Consider the following 17,340-nt stretch of genomic DNA (forward strand, 5'->3'; position numbering starts at 1 on the left):
ATCCCTTTGAAGACTATAGGGCCAAAGGAAATATCCTCCGATAATAAAGATAAAGAAGCTTTCTGACAAACTTCTTTGTGTTCTGTGAAATCATCTCACAGAGTTACAGCTTTCCCCTCAAGAAGCCTTTCGCTAAGACAGTTCTTGTGGAATTGGCAAAGTGATATTTGGAAGCCCTTAGAGGGCTATGGTGAAAAAGGAAATATCCTCAGATGAAATCTGGAAAGAAGCTTTCTGAGAAACTGCTCTGTGAAGTGTGACTTCCACTCACAGAGTTACATCTGTATTTCGTGGATCTCTTTGCTAGCCGTATTTCTGTGGAATCTGAGAACAGATATTTCGGATCGCTTTGAAGACTATAGGGCCAAAGGAAATATCCTCCGATAATAAAGATAAAGAAGCTTTCTGACAAACTTCTTTGTGTTCTGTGAAATCATCTCACCGAGTTACAGCTTTCCCCTCAAGAAGCCTTTCGCTAAGACAGTTCTTGTGGAATTGGCAAAGTGATATTTGGAAACCCATAGAGGGCTATGGTGAAAAAGGAAATATCCTCAGATGAAATCTGGAAAGAAGATTTCTGAGAAACTGCTCTGTGATGTGTGACTTCCACTCACAGAGTTACATCTGTATTTCGTGGATCTCTTTGCTAGCCTTATTTCTCTGGAATCTGAGAACAGATATTTCGGATCCCTTTGAAGACTATTGGGCCAAAGGAAATATCCTCCGATAACAAAGAGAAAGAAACTTTCTGAGAAACTTCTTTGTGTTCTGTGAAATCGTCTCTCAGAGTTACAGCTTTCCCCTCAAGAAGCCTTTCGCTAAGACAGTTCTTGTGGAATTGGCAAAGTGATATTTGGAAGCCCATAGAGGGCTATGGTGAAAAAGGAAATATCCTCAGATGAAATCTGGAAAGAAGCTTTCTGAGAAACTACTTAGCGTACTGTTAATTCATCTCACAGACTTACAACAGTATTTCCTGGATCTCTTTGCTAGCCTTATTTCTGTGGAATCCTAGAACAGATATTTCTTATATCTTAGAAGACTATAGGGTCAAAGGAAAAGTCCTCCGATAACAAAGAGAAAGAAGCTTTCTGAGAAACTTCTTTGTGTTCTGTGAAATCATCTCACAGAGTTACAGCTTTCCCCTCAAGAAGCCTTTCGCTAAGACAGTTCTTGTGGAATTGCCAAAGTGATATTTGGAAGCCCATAGAGGGCGATGGTGAAAAAGGAAATATCCTCAGATAAAATCTGGAAAGAAGCTTTCTGAGAAACTGATCTCTGATGTGTGACTTCCACTCAAAGGGTTACATCTGTATTTCGTGGATCTCTTGGCTAGCCTTATTTCTGTGGAATCTGAGAACAGATATTTCGGATATCTTAGAAGACTATAGGGCCAAAGGAAAAGTCCTCCGATAACAAAGAGAAAGAAGCTTTCTGAGAAACTTCTTTGTGTTCTGTGAAATCATCTCACAGAATTACAGCTTTCCCCTCAAGAAGACTTTCGCTAAGACAGTTCTTGTGGAATTGGCAAACTGATATTTGGAAGCCCATAGAGGGCTATGGTGAAATCGAAAATATCCTGAGATGAAATCTGGAAAGAAGTTTTCTCAGAAACTGCTTTGTGTTCTGTTAATTCATCTCACAGAGTTATATCTGTATTTCGTGGATCTCTTTGCTAGCCTTATTTCTGTGGTATCGGAGAACAGATATTTCGGATGCCTTTGAAGACTATAGGGCCAAAGGAAATATCCTCCGACACAAAGAGAAAGACGCTTTCTGAGAAACTTCTTTGTGTTCTGTGAAATCATCTCACAGAGTTACAGCTTTCCCCTAAAGAAACCTTACGCTAAGACATTTCTCGTGGAATTGGCAAAGTGATATTTGGAAGCCCATAGAGGGCTATAGTGAAAAAGGAAATATCCTCAGATGACATCTAGAAAGAAGCTTTCTGAGAAACTGTTCTGTGATATGTGACTTCCACTCACAGAGTTACATCTGTATTTCGTGGATCTCTTTGCTAGCCTTATTTCTGTGGAATCTGAGAACAGATATTTCGGATCCCTTTGAAGGCTATAGGGCCAAAGGAAATATCTTCCGATAACAAAGAGAAAGAAGCTTTCTGAGAAACTTCTTTGCGTTCTGTGAAATCATCTCACAGAGTTACAGCTTTCCCCTCAAGAAGCCTTTCGCTAAGACAGTTCTTGTGGAATTGGCAAAGTGATATTTGGAAGCCCATAGAGGGCTAAGGTGAAGAAGGAAATATCCTCAGATGAAATCTGGAAAGAAGCTTTCTGAGAAACTGCTTAGTGTTCTGTTAATTCATCTCACAGAGTTATATCTGTATTTCGTGGATCTCTTTGCTAGCCTTATTTCTGTGGAATCTGAGAACAGATATTACGGATCCCTTTGAAGACTATAGGGCCAAAGGAAATATCCTCAGATAACAAACAGAAAGAAGCTTTCTGAGAAACTTCTTTGTGTTCTGTGAAATCGACTCACAGAGTTACAGCTTTCCCCTCAAGAAGCCTTTCGCTAAGACAGTTCTTATGGAATTGGCAAAGTGATATTTGGAAGCCCCTAGAGGGATATGGTGAAGAAGGAAATATCCTCAGATGAAATCTGGAAAGAAGCTTTCTGAGAAACTGCTTAGGGTTCTGTTAATTCATCTCACAGAGTTACATCTGTATTTCGTGGATCTCTTTGCTAGCCTTATTTCTGTGGAATCTTAGAACAGATATTTCGTATCCCTTTGAAGACTATAGGGCCAAAGGAAATAGCCTCCGATAACAAACAGAAAGAAGCTTTCTGAGAAACTTCTTTGTGTTCTGTGAAATTATCTCACAGAGTTACAGCTTTCCCCTCAAGAAGCCTTTCGCTAAGACAGTTCTTATGGAATTGGCAAAGTGATATTTGGAAGCCCATAGAGGGCTATTGTGAAAAAGGAAATATCCTCAGATGAAATCTGGAAAGAAGATTTCTGTGAAACTGCTTAGTGTTCTGTTAAATCATCTGGCAGAGTTACATCTGTATTTCGTGGATCTCTTTGCTAGCCTTATTTCTGTGAAATCTGAGAACAGATATTTCGGATCCCTTTGAAGACTATAGGGCCCAAGGAAATATCCTCTGATAACAAAGAGAAAGCAGCTTTCTGAAAAACTTCTTTGTGTTCGGGGAAATCATTTCACAGAGTTACAGCTTTCCCCTCAAGAAGCCTTTCGCTACGACAGTTCTTGTGAATTGGCAAAGTGATATTTGGAAGCCCATAAAGGGCTATGGTGAAAAAGGAAATATCCTCAGATGAAATCTGGAAAGAAGCTTTCTGAGAAACTGCTTAGTGTTCTGTTAATTCATCTCACAGAGTTACATCTGTATTTCGTGAATCTCTTTGCTAGCCTTATTTCTGTGGTATCTGAGAATAGATATTTCGGATCCCTTTGAAGACTATAGGGCCAAAGGAAATATCCTCCGATAACAAAGAGAAAGAAGCTTTCTGAGAAACTTCTTTGTGTTCTGTGAAATCATCTCAGAGAGTTAATGCTTTCCCCTCAAGTAGTCTTTAGCTAAGAGAGTTCTTGTGGAATTGGCAAAGTGATATTTGGAAGCACATAGAGCGCTATGGTGAAAAAGGAAATATCCTCAGATGAAATCTGGAAAGAAGGTTTCTGAGAAACTGCTCTGTGATGTGTGACTTACACTCACAGAGTTACATCTGTATTTCCTGGATCTCTTTGCTAGCCTTATTTATGTGGAATCTGAGAACAGATATTTCGGATCTCTTTGAAGACTATAGGGCGAAAGGAAATATCCTCCGATAACAAAGAGAAAGAAACATTCTGAGAAACTTCTTTGTGTTCTGTGAAATCGTCTCACAGAGTTACAGCTTTCCCCTCAACAAGCCTTTCGCTAAGACAGTTCTTGTGGAATTGGCAAAGTGATATTTGGAAGCCCATAGAGGGCTATTGTGAAGAAGGAAATATCCTCAGATGAAATCTGGAAAGAAGCTTTCTGAGAAACTGCTTAGTGTTCTGTTAATTCAACTCACAGAGTTACATCTGTATTTCGTGGATCTCTTGGCTAGCCTTATTTCTGTGGAATCTGAGAACAGATATTTCGGATCCCTTTGAAGACTATAGGGCCCAAGGAAATATTCTCTGATAACAAAGAGAAAGCAGCTTTCTGAGAAACTTCTTTGTGTTCGGGGAAATCATCTCACAGAGTTACAGCTTTCCCATCAAAAAGCCTTTCGCTAAGACAGTTCTTGTGGAATTGGCAACGTGATATTTGGAAGCCCATAGAAGGCTATGGTGAAAAAGGAAATATCCTCACATGACATCTGGAAAGAAGCTTTCTGAGAAACTGCTTAGAGTTCTGTTAATTGATCTCAGAGAGTTACATCTGTATTTCGTGGATCTCTTGGCTACCCTAATTTCTGTGGAATCTGAGAACAGATATTTCGGATCCCTTTGAAGACTATAGGGCCAAAGGAAATATCCTCCGACAACCAAGAGAAAGAAGCTAACTGAGAAACTTCTTTGTGTTCTGTGAAATCATCTCACAGAGTTTCAGCTTTCCCCTCAAGAAGCCTTTCGCTAAGACAGCTCTTGTGGAATTGGCAAAGTGATATTTGGAAGCCCATAGAGGGCTTTGGTGAAAAAGTAAATATCCTCAGATGAAATCTGGAAAGAAGCTTTCTGAGAAACTGCTTAGTGTTCTGTTAATTCATCTCACAGAGTTACATCTGTATTTCGCGGATCTCTTTGCTAGCTTTATTTCTGTGGCATCCGAGAACAGATATTTCAGATCCCTTTGAAGACTATAGGGCCAAAGGAAATATCCTCCGATAACAAAGAGAAAGAAGCTTTCTGAGCAACTTCTTTGTGTTCTCTGAAATCATCTCACAGAGTTTCAGCTTTCCCCTCAAGAAGCCTTTCGCTAAGACAGTTCTTGTGGAATTGGCAAAGTGATATTTGGAAGCCCTTAGAGGGCTTTGGTGAAAAAGGAAATATCCTTAGATGAAATCTGGAAAGAAGCTTTCTGAGAAACTGCTTAGTGTTCTGTTAATTCATCTCACAGAGTTACATCTGTATTTCGTGGATCTCTTGGCTGGTCTTTTTTCTGTGGAATCTGAGAACAGATATTTCGGATCCCTTTGAAGACTATAGGGCCAAAGGAAATATCCTCCGATAACAAAGAGGAAGAAGCTTTCTGAGAAACTTCTTTGTGTTCTGTGAAATCATCTCACAGTGTTACAGCTTTCCCCTCAAGAAGCGTTTCGCTAAGACAGTTCTTGTGGAATTGGCAAAGGGATATTTGGAAGCCCATAGAGGGCTATGGTGAAAAAGGAAACAGCCTCAGATGAAATCTGGAAAGAAGCTTTCTGAGACACTGCTCTGTGATGTGGGACTTCCACTCACAGAGTTACATCTGTATTTCGTGGATCTCTTTGCTAGCCTTATTTCTGTGGAATCTGAGAACAGATATGTCGGATCCCTTTGAAGACTATAGGGCCAAAGGAAATATCCTCCGACAACCAAGAGAAGGAAGCTTTCTGAGAAACTTCTTTGTGTTCTGTGAAATCATCTCACAGAGTTACAGCTTTCCCCTCAAGAAGCCTTTCGCTAAGACAGTTCTTGTGGAATTGGCAAAGTGATATTTGGAAGCCCATAGAGGGCTACGGTGAAAAAGGAAATATCCTCAGATGAAATCTGGAATGAAGCTTTCTGAGAAACTGCTCTGTGATGTGTGACTTCCACTCACAGAATTACATCTGTATTTCGTGGATCTCTTTGCTAGCCATAATTCTGTGGAATCTGAGAACAGATATTTCGGATCCCTTTGAAGACTATGGGGCCAAAGGAAATATCCTCCGATAACAAAGAGAAAGAAGCTTTCTGAGAAACTTCTTCGTGTTCTGTGAAATCATCTCCCAGAGTTACAGCTTTCCCCTAAAGAAGCCTTTCGCTAAGACAGTTCTTGTGGAATTGGCAAAGTGATATTTGGAAGCCCACAGAGGGCTACGTTGAAAAAGGAAATATCCTCAGATGAAAACTGGAAAGAAGCTTTCTGAGAAACTGCTCTGTGATGTGTGACTTCCACTCACAGAGTTACATCTGTATTTCGTGGATCTCTTTGCGAGCCTTATTTCTGTGGAATCTGAGAACAGATATTTCCGATCCCTTTGAATACTATAGGGCCAAAGGAAATATCCTCCAATAACAAAGAGAAAGAAGCTTTCTGAGAAACTTCTTTGTGTTCTGTGAAATCATCACACAGAGTTACAGCTGTCCCCTCAAGAAGCCTTTCGCTAAGACAGTTCTTGTGGAATTGGGAAAGTGATATTTGGAAGCCCATAGAGGGCCACGGTGAAAAAGTAAATATCCTCAGATGAAATCTGGAAAGAAGCTTTCTGAGAAACTGCTTAGTGTTCTGTTAATTCATCTCACAGAGTTACATCTGTATTTCGTGGATCTCTGTGCTATCCTTATTTCTGTGGAATCTGAGAACAGATATTTCGGATCCCTTTGAAGACTATAGGGCCAAAGGAAATATCCTCCGATAACATAGAAAAAGAAGCTTTCTGAGCAACTTCTTTGTTTTATGTGAAATCATCTCACAGAGTTTCAGCTTTCCTCTCAAGAAGCCTTTCGCTAAGATAGTTCTTGTGGAATTGGCAAAGTGATATTTGGAAGCCCTTAGGGGGCTATGGTGAAAAAGGAAATATCCTCAGATGAAATCTGGAAAGAAGGTTTCTGAGAAACTGCTCTGTGATGTGTGACTTACACTCACAGAGTTACATCTGTATTTCCTGGATCTCTTTGCTAGCCTTATTTATGTGGAATCTGAGAACAGATATTTCGGATCCCTTTGAAGACTGTAGGGCGAAAGGAAATATCCTCCGATAACAAAGAGAAAGAAACATTCTGAGAAACTTCTTTGTGTTCTGTGAAATCGTCTCACAGAGTTACAGCTTTCCCCTCAACAAGCCTTTCGCTAAGACAGTTCTTGTGGAATTGGCAAAGTGATATTTGGAAGCCCATAGAGGGCTATTGTGAAGAAGGAAATATCCTCAGATGAAATCTGGAAAGAAGCTTTCTGAGAAACTGCTTAGTGTTCTGTTAATTCATCTCACAGAGTTACATCTGTATTTCGTGGATCTCTTTGCTAGCCTTATTTCTGTGGAATCTGAGAACAGATATTTCGGATCCCTTTGAAGACTATAGGGCCAAAGGAAATATCCTCTGATCACAAAGAGAATGAAGCTTTCTGAGAAACTTCTTTGTGTTCTGTGAAAGCACCTCACAGAGTTTCAGCTTTCCCCTCAAGAAACCTTTCGCTAAGACAGTTCTTGTGGAATTGGCAAAGTGATATTTGGAAGCCCATAGAGGGCTGTGGTGAAAAAGGAAATATCCTCAGATGAAATTTGGAAAGAAGCTTTCTGAGAAACTGGTCTGTGATGTGTGACTTCCATTCACAGAGTTACATCTGTATTTCGTGAATCTCTTTGCTAGCCTTATTTCTGTGGAATCTGAGAACAGATATTTCGGATCCCTTTGAAGACTATAGGGCCCAAGGAAATATTCTCTGATAACAAAGAGAAAGCAGCTTTCTGAGAAACTTCTTTGTGTTCGGGGAAATCATCTCACAGAGTTACAGCTTTCCCATCAAGAAGCCTTTCGCCAAGACAGTTCTTGTGGAATTGGCAAAGTGATATTTGGAAGCCCATAGAAGGCTATGGTGAAAAAGGAAATATCCTCAGATGACATCTGGAAAGAAGCTTTCTGAGAAACTGCTTAGAGTTCTGTTAATTGATCTCAGAGAGTTACATCTGTATTTCGTGTTTCTCTTGGCTACCCTAATTTCTGTGGAATCTGAGAACAGATATTTCGGATCCCTTTGAAGACTATAGGGCCAAAGGAAATATCCTCCGACAACCAAGAGAAAGAAGCTTTCTGAGAAACTTCTTTGTGTTCTGTGAATTCATCTCACAGAGTTTCAACTTTCCCCTCAAGAAGCCTTTCGCTAAGACAGTTCTTGTGGAATTGGCAAAGCGATATTTGGAAGCCCATAGAGGGCTTTGGTGAAAAAGTAAATATCCTCAGATGAAATCTGGAAAGAAGTTTTCTGAGAAACTGTTTAGTGTTCTGTTAATTCATCTCACAGAGTTACATCTGTATTTCGCGGATCTCTTTGCTAGCTTTATTTCTGTGGCATCCGAGAACAGATATTTCAGATCACTTTGAAGACTATAGGGCCAAAGGAAATATACTCCGATAACAAAGAGAAAGAAGCTTTCTGAGCAACTTCTTTGTGTTCTGTGAAATCATCTCACAGAGTTTCAGCTTTCCCCTCAAGAAGCCTTTCGCTAAGACAGTTCTTGTGGAATTGGCAAAGTGATATTTGGAAGCCTATAGAGGGCTACGGTGAAAAAGGAAATATCCTCAGATGAAATCTGGAATGAAGCTTTGTGAGAAACTGCTCTGTGGTGTGTGACTTCCACTCACAGAGTAACATCTGTATTTCGTGGATCTCTTTGCTAGCCTTATTTCTGTGGAATCTGAGAACAGATATTTCCGATCCCTTTGAAGACTATAGGGCCAAAGGAAATATCCTCCGATAACAAAGAGAAAGAAGCTTTCTGATAAACTTCTTTGTGTTCTGTGAAATCATCTCACAGAGTTACAGCTTTCCCTTCAAGAAGCCTTTCGCTAAGACGGTTCTTGTGGAATTCGCAAAGTGATATTTGGAAGTCCATAGAGGGCAATGTTGAAAAAGGAAATAGCCTCAGATGAAAACTGGAAAGAAGCTTTCTGAGAAACTGCTCTGTGATGTGGGACTTCCACTCACAGAGTTACATCTGTATTTCGTGGATCTCTTTCCTAGCCTTATTTTTATGGAATCTGAGAACAGATATTTCGGATCCCTTTGAAGAGTATAGGGTCAAAGGAAATATTCTCCGATAACAAAGAGAAAGAAACATTCTGAGAAACTTCTTTGTGTTCTGTGAAATCGTCTCACAGAGTTACAGCTTTCCCCTCAAGAAGCCTTTCGCTAAGACAGTTCTTGTGGAATTATCAAAGTGATATTTGGAAGCCCGTAGAGGACTATGGTGAAAAAGGAAATATCTTCAGATGAAATCTGGAAAGAAGCTTTCTGAGAAACTGCTTAGGGTTCTGTTAAATCATCTCACAGAGTTACATCTGTATTTCGGGGATCTCTTTGCTAGCCTTATTTCTGTGGAATCTGAGAACAGATATTTCGGATCCCTGTGAAGACTATAGGGCCAAAGGAAGTATCCTCCGATAACAAAGAGAAACAAGCTTTCTGAGAAACTTCTTTGTGTTCTGTGAAATCATCTCACAGAGTTTCAGCTTTCCCCTCAAGAAGCCTGTCGCTAAGACAGTTCTTGTGGAATTGGAAAAGTGATATTTGGAAGCCCATAGAGGGCAATGGTGAAAAAGGAAATATCCTCAGATGAAATCTGGAAAGAAGCTTTCTGACAAACTGCTTAGAGTTCTGTTAATTCATCTCACAGTGTTATTTCTCTATTTCGTGGATCTCTTTGCTAGCCTTATTTCTGTGGAATCTGAGAACAGATATTTCGGATCCCTTTGAAGACTATAGTGCCAAAGGAAATATCCTCCGATAACAAAGAGAAAGAAGCTTTCTGAGAAACTTCTTTGTGTTCTGTGAAATAATCTCACAGAGTTACAGCTTTCCCCTCAAGAAGCCTTTCGCTAAGCCAGTTCTTGTGGAATTGGCAAAGTGATATTTGGAAGCCCATAGAGGGCTATGGTGAAAAAGGAAATATCCTCAGATGAAATCTGGAAAGAAGATTTCTGAGTAACTGCTTAGTGTTCTGTAATTCATCTCACAGAGTTACATCTGTATTTCGTGGATCTCTTGGCTAGCCATATTTCTGTGGAATCTGAGAAGAGATATTTCGGATCCCTTTGAAGACTATAGGGCCAAAGGAAATATCCTCCGATAACAAACAGAAAGAAGCTTTCTGAGAAACTTCTTTGTGTTCTGTGAAATCATCTCACAGAGTTACAGCTTCTCCATCAAGAAGCCTTTCGCTAAGACAGTTCTTGTGGAATTGGCAAAGTGATATTAGGAAGCCCTTAGAGGGCTAGGGTGAAAAAGGAAATATCCTCAGATGAAATCTGGAAAGATGCTTTCTGAGAAACTGCTTTGTGTTCTGTTAATTCATCTCACAGAGTTATATCTGTATTTCTTGGATCTCTTGGCTAGCCTTATTTCTGTGTAATCTGAGTACAGATATTTCGGATCCCTATGAAGACTATAGGGCCTAAGGAAATATCCTCCGATAACAAAGAGAAAGAAGCTTTCTGAGAAACTTCTTTGTGTTCTGTGAAATCAGCTCACAGAGTTACAGCTTTCCCCTCAAGAAGCCTTTCGCTAAGACACTTCTTGTGGAATTGGCAAAGTGATATTTGGAAGCCCATAGAGGGCTATGGTGAAAAAGGAAATATCCTCAGATGAAATCTGGAAAGAAGCTTTCTGAGAAACTGCTTAGTGTTCTGTTAATTCATCTCACAGAGTTACATCTGTATTTCGTGGATCTCTTTGCTAGCCTTATTTCTGTGGAATCTGAGAACAGATATTTCGGATGCCTTTCGAGACTATAGGGCCAAAGGAAATATCGTCCGATAGCAAAGAGAAAGAAGGTTTCTGAGAAACTTCTTTGTGTTCTGTGAAATCATCTCACAGAGTTACAGCTTTCCCCTCAAGAATCCTTTCGCTAAGACAGTTCTTGTGGAATTGGCAAAGTGATATTTGGAGGCCCCTAGAGGGCTATGGTGAAAAAGGAAATATCCTCAGATGAAATCTGGAAAGAAGCTTTCTGAGAAACTGCTTAGTGTTCTGTTAATTCATCTCACACAGTTATTTCTGTAATTCATGGATCTCTTTGCTAGCCTTATTTCTGTGGAATCTGAGAACAGATATTTCGGATCCCTATGAAGACTATAGGACCAAAGGAAATATCCTCCGATAACAAAGAGAAAGAAGCATTCTGAGAAACTTCTTTGTGTTCTGTGAAATCATCTCACAGAGTTCCAGCTTTCCCCTCAAGAAGCCTTTCGCTAAGACAGTTCTTGTGGAATTGGCAAAGTGATATTTGGAAGCCCATAGACGGCTATGGTGAAAAAGGAAATATCCTCAGATGAAATCTGGAAAGAAGCTTTCTGAGTAACTGCTTAGTGTTCTGTTAATTCATCTCACAGAGTTACATCTGTATTTCGTGGATCTCTTGGCTAGCCTTATTTCTGTGGAATCTGAGAACAGATATTTCGGATCCCTTTGAAGACTATAGGGCCAAAGGAAATGTATTACGATAACAAAGAGAAAGAAGCTTTCTGAGCAACTTCTTTGTGTTCTGTGAAATCATCTCACAGAGTTTCAGCTTTCCCCTCAAGAAGCCTTTCGCTAAGACAGTTCTTGTGGAATTGGCAAAGTGATATTTGGAAGCCCCTAGAGGGCTATGGTGAAAAAGGAAATATCCTCAGATGAAATCTGGAAAGAAGCTTTCTGAGAAACTGCTCTGTGATGTGTGACTTCCCCTCACAGAGTTACATCTGTATTTCGTGTATCTCTTGACTAGACTTTTTTCTGAGGAATCTGAGAACAGATATTTCTGATCCCTTTGAAGACTATAGGGCCAGAGGAAATATCCTCCGATAACAAAGAGAAAGAAGCTTTCTGAGAAACTTCCTTGTGTTCTGTGAAATAATCTCACAGAGTTACAGCTTTCCCCTCAAGAAGCCTTTCGCTAAGACAGTTCTTGTGGAATTGGCAAAGTGATATTTGGAAGCCCATTGAAGGCAATGGTGAAAAAGGAAATAGCCTCAGATGAAATCTGGAATGAAGCTTTCTGAGAAACTGCTCTGTGACGTGTGACTTCCACTCACAGAATTACATCTGTATTTCGTGGATCTCTTTGCTAGCCGTATTTCTGTGGAATCTGAGAACAGATATTTCGGATCCCTTTGAAGACTGTAGGGCCAAAGGAAATATCCTCCGATAACAAAGAAAAAGAAGGTTTCTGAGAAACTTCTTTGTATTCTGTGAAATCATCTCACAGAGTTACAGCTTTCCCCTAAGGAAGCCTTTCGCTAAGACAGTCCTTGTGGAATTGGCAATGTGATATTTGAAAGCCCATAGACGGCTAGGGTGAAAAAGGAAATATCCTCAGATGAAATCTGGAAAGAAGCTTTCTGAGAAACTGCTTAGGGTTCTGTTAATTCAACTCACAGAGTTACATCTGTATTTCGTGGATCTCTTTGCTAGTCTTATTTCTGTGGAATCTGAGAACAGATATTTCGGATCCCTTTGAAGACTATAGGGCCAAAGGAAATATCCTCCGATAACAAAGAGAAAGAAGCTTTCTGAGGAACTTCTTTGTGTTCTGTGAAATCATCTCACAGAGTTACAGCTTTCCCCTCAAGAAGACTTTCGCTAAAACAGTTCTTGTGGAATTGGCAAAGTGATATTTGGAAGCCCATAGAGGGCTATGGTGAAAAGGAAATATCCTCAGATGACATCTGGAAAGAAGCTTTCTGAGAAACTGCTTTGTGTTCTGTTAATTCATCTCACAGAGTTATATCTGTATTTCTTGGATCTCTTGGCTAGCCTTATTTCTGTGTAATCTGAGTACAGATATTTCGGATCCCTATGAAGACTATAGGGCCTAAGGAAATATCCTCCGATAACAAAGAGAAAGAAGCTTTCTGAGAAACTTCTTTGTGTTCTGTGAAATCAGCTCACAGAGTTACAGCTTTCCCCTCAAGAAGCCTTTCGCTAAGACACTTCTTGTGGAATTGGCAAAGTGATATTTGGAAGCCCATAGAGGGCTATGGTGAAAAAGGAAATATCCTCAGATGAAATCTGGAAAGAAGCTTTCTGAGAAACTGCTTAGTGTTCTGTTAAGTCATCTCACAGAGTTACATCTGTATTTCGTGGATCTCTTTGCTAGCCTTATTTCTGTGGAATCTGAGAACAGATATTTCGGATGCCTTTCGAGACTATAGGGCCAAAGGAAATATCGTCCGATAGCAAAGAGAAAGAAGGTTTCTGAGAAACTTCTTTGTGTTCTGTGAAATCATCTCACAGAGTTACAGCTTTCCCCTCAAGAATCCTTTCGCTAAGACAGTTCTTGTGGAATTGGCAAAGTGATATTTGGAGGCCCCTAGAGGGCTATGGTGAAAAAGGAAATATCCTCAGATGAAATCTGGAAAGAAGCTTTCTGAGAAACTGCTTAGTGTTCTGTTAATTCATCTCACACAGTTATTTCTGTAATTCATGGATCTCTTTGCTAGCCTTATTTCTGTGGAATCTGAGAACAGATATTTCGGATCCCTATGAAGACTATAGGACCAAAGGAAATATCCTCCGATAACAAAGAGAAAGAAGCATTCTGAGAAACTTCTTTGTGTTCTGTGAAATCATCTCACAGAGTTCCAGCTTTCCCCTCAAGAAGCCTTTCGCTAAGACAGTTCTTGTGGAATTGGCAAAGTGATATTTGGAAGCCCATAGACGGCTATGGTGAAAAAGGAAATATCCTCAGATGAAATCTGGAAAGAAGCTTTCTGAGTAACTGCTTAGTGTTCTGTTAATTCATCTCACAGAGTTACATCTGTATTTCGTGGATCTCTTGGCTAGCCTTATTTCTGTGGAATCTGAGAACAGATATTTCGGATCCCTTTGAAGACTATAGGGCCAAAGGAAATGTATTACGATAACAAAGAGAAAGAAGCTTTCTGAGCAACTTCTTTGTGTTCTGTGAAATCATCTCACAGAGTTTCAGCTTTCCCCTCAAGAAGCCTTTCGCTAAGACAGTTCTTGTGGAATTGGCAAAGTGATATTTGGAAGCCCCTATAGGGCTATGGTGAAAAAGGAAATATCCTCAGATGAAATCTGGAAAGAAGCTTTCTGAGAAACTGCTCTGTGATGTGTGACTTCCCCTCCCAGAGTTACATCTGTATTTCGTGGATCTCTTGACTAGACTTTTTTCTGAGGAATCTGAGAACAGATATTTCTGATCCCTTTGAAGACTATAGGGCCAGAGGAAATATCCTCCGATAACAAAGAGAAAGAAGCTTTCTGAGAAACTTCCTTGTGTTCTGTGAAATAATCTCACAGAGTTACAGCTTTCCCCTCAAGAAGCCTTTCGCTAAGACAGTTCTTGTGGAATTGGCAAAGTGATATTTGGAAGCCCATAGAGGGCAATGGTGAAAAAGGAAATAGCCTCAGATGAAATCTGGAATGAAGCTTTCTGAGAAACTGCTCTGTGACGTGTGACCTCCACTCACAGAATTACATCTGTATTTCGTGGATCTCTTTGCTAGCCGTATTTCTGTGGAATCTGAGAACAGATATTTCGGATCCCTTTGAAGACTGTAGGGCCAAAGGAAATATCCTCCGATAACAAAGAAAAAGAAGGTTTCTGAGAAACTTCTTTGTATTCTGTGAAATCATCTCACAGAGTTACAGCTTTCCCCTAAGGAAGCCTTTCGCTAAGACAGTCCTTGTGGAATTGGCAATGTGATATTTGAAAGCCCATAGACGGCTAGGGTGAAAAAGGAAATATCCTCAGATGAAATCTGGAAAGAAGCTTTCTGAGAAACTGCTTAGGGTTCTGTTAATTCAACTCACAGAGTTACATCTGTATTTCGTGGATCTCTTTGCTAGTCTTATTTCTGTGGAATCTGAGAACAGATATTTCGGATCCCTTTGAAGACTATAGGGCCAAAGGAAATATCCTCCGATAACAAAGAGAAAGAAGCTTTCTGAGGAACTTCTTTGTGTTCTGTGAAATCATATCACAGAGTTACAGCTTTCCCCTCAAGAAGACTTTCGCTAAGACAGTTCTTGTGGAATTGGCAAAGTGATATTTGGAAGCCCATAGAGGGCTATGGTGAAAAAGGAAATATCCTCAGATGAAATCTGGAAAGAAGCTTTCTGAGAAACTGCTTAGTGTTCTGTTAATTCATCTCACACAGTTATTTCTGTAATTCATGGATCTCTTTGCTAGCCTTATTTCTGTGGAATCTGAGAACAGATATTTCGGATCCCTATGAAGACTATAGGACCAAAGGAAATATCCTCCGATAACAAAGAGAAAGAAGCATTCTGAGAAACTTCTTTGTGTTCTGTGAAATCATCTCACAGAGTTCCAGCTTTCCCCTCAAGAAGCCTTTCGCTAAGACAGTTCTTGTGGAATTGGCAAAGTGATATTTGGAAGCCCATAGACGGCTATGGTGAAAAAGGAAATATCCTCAGATGAAATCTGGAAAGAAGCTTTCTGAGTAACTGCTTAGTGTTCTGTTAATTCATCTCACAGAGTTACATCTGTATTTCGTGGATCTCTTGGCTAGCCTTATTTCTGTGGAATCTGAGAACAGATATTTCGGATCCCTTTGAAGACTATAGGGCCAAAGGAAATGTATTACGATAACAAAGAGAAAGAAGCTTTCTGAGCAACTTCTTTGTGTTCTGTGAAATCATCTCACAGAGTTTCAGCTTTCCCCTCAAGAAGCCTTTCGCTAAGACAGTTCTTGTGGAATTGGCAAAGTGATATTTGGAAGCCCCTAGAGGGCTATGGTGAAAAAGGAAATATCCTCAGATGAAATCTGGAAAGAAGCTTTCTGAGAAACTGCTCTGTGATGTGTGACTTCCCCTCACAGAGTTACATCTGTATTTCGTGGATCTCTTGACTAGACTTTTTTCTGAGGAATCTGAGAACAGATATTTCTGATCCCTTTGAAGACTATAGGGCCAGAGGAAATATCCTCCGATAACAAAGAGAAAGAAGCTTTCTGAGAAACTTCCTTGTGTTCTGTGAAATAATCTCACAGAGTTACAGCTTTCCCCTCAAGAAGCCTTTCGCTAAGACAGTTCTTGTGGAATTGGCAAAGTGATATTTGGAAGCCCATAGAGGGCAATGGTGAAAAAGGAAATAGCCTCAGATGAAATCTGGAATGAAGCTTTCTGAGAAACTGCTCTGTGACGTGTGACTTCCACTCACAGAATTACATCTGTATTTCGTGGATCTCTTTGCTAGCCGTATTTCTGTGGAATCTGAGAACAGATATTTCGGATCCCTTTGAAGACTGTAGGGCCAAAGGAAATATCCTCCGATAACAAAGAAAAAGAAGGTTTCTGAGAAACTTCTTTGTATTCTGTGAAATCATCTCACAGAGTTACAGCTTTCCCCTAAGGAAGCCTTTCGCTAAGACAGTCCTTGTGGAATTGGCAATGTGATATTTGGAAGCCCATAGACGGCTAGGGTGAAAAAGGAAATATCCTCAGATGAAATCTGGAAAGAAGCTTTCTGAGAAACTGCTTAGGGTTCTGTTAATTCAACTCACAGAGTTACATCTGTATTTCGTGGATCTCTTTGCTAGTCTTATTTCTGTGGAATCTGAGAACAGATATTTCGGATCCCTTTGAAGACTATAGGGCCAAAGGAAATATCCTCCGATAACAAAGAGAAAGAAGCTTTCTGAGGAACTTCTTTGTGTTCTGTGAAATCATATCACAGAGTTACAGCTTTCCCCTCAAGAAGACTTTCGCTAAGACAGTTCTTGTGGAATTGGCAAAGTGATATTTGGAAGCCCATAGAGGGCTATGGTGAAAAGGAAATATCCTCAGATGACATCTGGAAAGAAGCTTTCTGAGAAACGGCTTTGTGTTCTGTTAATTCATGTCACAGAGTTACATCTGTATTTCGTGGATCTCTTTGCTAGCCTTATTTCTGTGGAATCTGAGAACAGATACTTCGGATCCCTTTGAAGACTATAAGGCAAAAGGAAATATCCTCCGTTAACAAAGAGAAAGAAGCTTTCTGAGAAACTTCTTCGTGTTCTGTGAAATCATCTCACAGAGTTACAGCTTTCCCCTCAAGAAGCCTTTCACTTGATCTTAGCCAAAAGGCCGAGAAGCGATTCAAGAAGCCTTTCGCTAAGACAGTTCTTGTGGAATTGCAAAGTGATGTTTGGAAGCCCATAGAGGGCTACGGTGAAAAAGGAAAAATCCTCAGATGAAATCTGCAAAGAAGCTTTCTGAGAAACTGCTCTGTGATGTGTGACTTCCACTCACAGAGTTACATCTGTATTTCGTGTATCTCTTTGCTAGCCTTATTTCTGTGGAATCTGAGAACAGATATTTCGGATCCCTTTGAAGACTATAGGGCCAAAGGAAATATCCTCGGATAACAAAGAGAAAGAAGCTTTCTGAGAAACTTCTTTGTGTTCTGTGAAATCATCTCACAGAGTTACAGCTTTCCACTCAAGAAGCCTTTCGCTAAAACAGTTCTTGTGG

The sequence above is a fragment of the Macaca mulatta genome, chromosome 4, assembly GCF_049350105.2.
Source record: "Macaca mulatta isolate MMU2019108-1 chromosome 4, T2T-MMU8v2.0, whole genome shotgun sequence".
NCBI classification, from domain to species: domain Eukaryota; kingdom Metazoa; phylum Chordata; class Mammalia; order Primates; family Cercopithecidae; genus Macaca; species Macaca mulatta.